Source organism: Hyla sarda, chromosome 2, assembly GCF_029499605.1.
Source record: "Hyla sarda isolate aHylSar1 chromosome 2, aHylSar1.hap1, whole genome shotgun sequence".
Lineage (NCBI taxonomy): Eukaryota > Metazoa > Chordata > Amphibia > Anura > Hylidae > Hyla > Hyla sarda.
Window position 1 is genome coordinate 15,601,569 of NC_079190.1, and position 4,053 is coordinate 15,605,621.

General features: G+C 46.8%; 1 pseudogene; it reads left to right on the forward strand.

Moving 5' to 3' along the window:
• The first annotated feature begins 372 nt into the window (after positions 1-372).
• Positions 373-463, forward strand: LOC130359135 (U2 spliceosomal RNA; annotated as a pseudogene).
• The last annotated feature ends 3,590 nt before the right edge of the window (positions 464-4,053 follow it).

Genomic DNA, 4,053 nt, shown 5'->3' on the forward strand with positions numbered 1-4,053 from the left:
AATAGTATTGCACCAGGTATATTGTACTAGTAAATTGCACAGTCCCAGAATACAATGCCACACTTTAGACTGAGCATATCCTTACTTGCTTCACATTGGTAATAGCAAAGAAGTATTCAAAATACAATTGCACAGTCCCAAAATAATCCTACAACAAGCAATTCACATTTGTAGATAGTCCAGTTCTAAATCACCTATTGCACTTCAATTTTTATCAGTTCATATACATGAAGCATATCAGGCATAATGAGCGTATTTAGGACTCTCTTGAGGTGTAAGTGCAGTAAAGTGCCTGTGCAATTCAATAGCAGCGCTTGATTGAATGGCTTGTGCACTGTAACCAGGTGTGCAAGTGTGGTAATAAAAACCTGTGCTGCTTCTCGGCCTTTTGGCTAAGATCAAGTGTAGTATCTGTTCTTATCAGTTTAATGCTGGTGGCAGCCGACGCCAGTCTGGAGCTGGTGGGGATGGGTGCTGCATGGTAGGGAGCAGGTGTACCGGGGCATTCCGGGGCTGGTTCTGAGGAATCAGCTCGACGGCTTCCCTGATGTGACCTGTTACCTCCGGGTCTCGCCATGAGGCTGAGAGGGTCTAGAGCCGAGGTACTTTAGTGCCTCGGGGAGTGGTGACCCCGAGGTGCCGAAACGCACTGGGTGTATTGGCTCACTGGGTTGAAGCACGGGCACCATGATCTCTTCACCTTTGTGGCACTCACCTCTTGATTCCCGGCCTTCTGGGTAGGATCAGAGAAATGTTTATAGATCCAGCCGGATGTCCGGGCAGTATATCTGCACACATTCACTTATTTATTTCTTTTTTGTCTCACTGTGTCACTTTTTGCGTGCTGTGTGTCCACAGGATTGTTAGGATGCGGTAGCCCATCTGGGTGTCCCTCCTGGCGGTCTAGGGGAGGTGTGTGTGGCCATTAGGTTCCGCACCTCCCTGCAAACACCCGGGTATTCCTGCTTCGGCAGGGTACCGACTGTTATCGGTTCTGCGGGCAGATACCTTGGCTAATGCCAAGGGGGATGCCGGGAGCATTTGGTGTCCCTTAGTAGCTTCAGCGAAAAGGGACATCGAACCTGGAACCTCGCAGGTACCTTTTGGTCCGGAGGCGAAGGTTAAGGTTTGTTGGGGGCCTCTCTCCTATCGGAGAAGGGCTTGCGATAGACCGCATCCTCTGTGCACGTTTTTTTAGTGTAATACGTTTGCACTTTTTCTTGCACTTTGGGTGATTTGAGAGCACGTTCCTCGGCTCTTAGATTAAAAAAAAAAAACAAGAAAAACTTGTGTTCCGCGGCGTATCTTCTGGCAAAGGTTATCTTAGGGAGGTAGCTCTAGTTGCGATTCAACGAGTTTCACTGTCCGATCATCAGGAATCGCTGACAGTCCTGTAGTATCATTAAAGCCTCACTCAGTATGTCATGATAGTGTGCATGGCTTCTGATGGCGGCCGTGCACGGATTAGAAATCACTGTGTGTTATTTATACACCCCCATGTGTTCAAACATGTCCGCCCCTAGTGCTAGGCCATTGCAGGATGGCGAAACAGCCAATCAGTATGCGATTAGGATAGACATTGTATAGGGGAGGAGCATGCAGGGGAAGTAATGATCCTACACTGCAAGCCTCGCTTGCAGTCTTAACTATCGGGCATATCTGTGCTTGGGTGTGCGTCAAGCCTCGTTTTCTCATGTACGCAGGTGCGCGTCAAGCCTCGTTTCCAGTTATGAGCTATGGATCAGCGTATCTTAGTAAGTGGGCAAAACGAAAGAACATTAAGCCCCGTTTGCACATGCGAATGGAGTACAAATTTGGATAGTCACTAGTTCTATTACTGACATCATATGCTCCAGCTAAGGTAAATAAATAGACTTGCATATATAGATGTTATGGCTGATCGTGGTGTAGGAAGATGTTAAGATAAATGTAAATATGGATGTAAAGACGGGGGCAGGGATAGAGGCTATACTGCGTAGAACAATGGTAAACAGATTTGCGTTCTATACATAGATATAGGTATGCGTGAGAAAGGAACACCCATTGTATATTGTGTAGAGATATATTAGGACCCTGAAAAAATGACTAACATAATATAAAAGTGATATACAAAGATGAGGGGTGTACCACTTTAAGACAATCATTTGATGTATGGAAGTAATATGCATAGATAATGAGTAGAACAATTTTTGACCATCATTTGATTGCTAGAGTAGTAAATCAAATGGTTCTACTGAAGTATCTTATTAAAGCAATGGTTATACTGTAGTATCTTATCAATTCATACATGAAATGAAGCAAGCAAATTATATAAAATCATTGAGGCCCTCGAGTTTAACAGACCTCAATTTGAAGGTCCATTCTGCTTCGCGTTGTAGGATAAGTCTAACCCAGTTGCTCCCCCGCCCCTTGGAAATGGTTGCGGGTAATGGGCAACCAGTCCCCAGCCATGGATACTGGGAGCCAACCATTCAGTTGGGAGGGCATGTACTTACCGAGCAGGGAGTGATTGTAACTAATGTGACAGATAAGGGATCTGCTGAATTATACTGGGGATGAAAATTATGAAAAACTGTTTTGTTGAAATAGTAGACGCCTTGCATGCCTCTCTTCCTCATGTCCCAGGCCAGCGGGCTGTGCAGCACCACTTGAAAGTTCTACAAGCGGAGCAGAAGTTTGCCAACAAGCAAGATGAAATCTGCAGAGTTCGAATACAAGACATCCGGTTGGTGACCTTGCAACCCAACACAGAAACTATCATCTGGTGTCATGCATGTCCCGTAGTCAAGAATAGAGACTATCAAGCCCTGCTGGAGCCTCTGCAACTAGAAGACCACCCTTTCGTCCGAGCTACAAGAAGCCTTGTCACCGTTACCAATGCGAGAGTTCCAGTCCGGTTAGTGTACCTGTCTGATGCTGCTACTGTGTTACCCAAATACACCCCAATAGCCCAGTTGTATCTCATAGAGTCAAAGTACATCTTAACAGAACGTATGGTGGCCTGACAGCATGCAGCCCAAGAGGCTGAAGGATCCAGTGTGAGTCCTCCCGAGCCCTGGTGGGGGCAACTCTAAGTTGGAGACGACACTACAACAAGGGACCAAGTCAAGGGAGTCATCAGTGTCGCCAAAAGGTACCATGAAGCTTTTAGCAAACACCCCACAGATTTCAGGCATACGTCCATGATCCAACACCAAATCCTCACAGGCGACAGCCCACCTATCAAGGAAAGACACCGCCATGTATCAGACTGTCAAGAAGATGCTAATCGACATGAAAGAGGCAGATATCATCCAAGAAAGTCGGAGTCCCTGGGCGGCGCCACTTGCCCTGGTCAAGAAAAAAGAGGGAACCATCCGCTTCTGTGTCGACTACAGGAAACTGAACAATGTCACACATAAGGACGCTTATCCTCTGCCAAGGATCGAGGAGTCACTCACAGCCCTCGGGTCTGCTGCTTACTTCTCCACCCAGGACTTAACTAGCGGATATTGGCAAGTGCCCAAGGCCGTTGAAGACCGATAGAAGACCACCTTGGTGACACCCATGGGACTGTTTGAGTTTAAAAGTATGCTGTTTGGGCTATGTAATGCCACTACTATGTTTCAACGTTTGATGGAAAGGTGCCTGGGCCATCTAAATTTTCAGACTGTCCTATTGTACCTGGACAATGTCATTTTGTATTCCAAGTCCTACCAGGAACACCTCAGTAATCTGTTAGATGTCTTCCAAGTCCTGATCAAGCATGGGCTGAAGATCAAGCCGTCAAAGTGTCACTTGTTCAAACCTCAGGTACACTACCTGAGTCATGTTGTCAGCGCCGAGGGAGTCCAGCCCAATCCTGAAAAGGTGGAAGTCTTCAAGAACTGGCCTACCCCGCGCACGGTGAAAGATGTCAGGAGCTTCCTGGGATTTGCCAGCTAATACAGCCACTTCATTCCCCACTTTGCCTAGATTGCAGAACCCCTCACAGCTCTCTTATGGGTTTCGGCGAAGGAAAACTACAATGGGAAACTACCCGTTGAATGGGCCGAAGAGCATGAGACAGGGTTC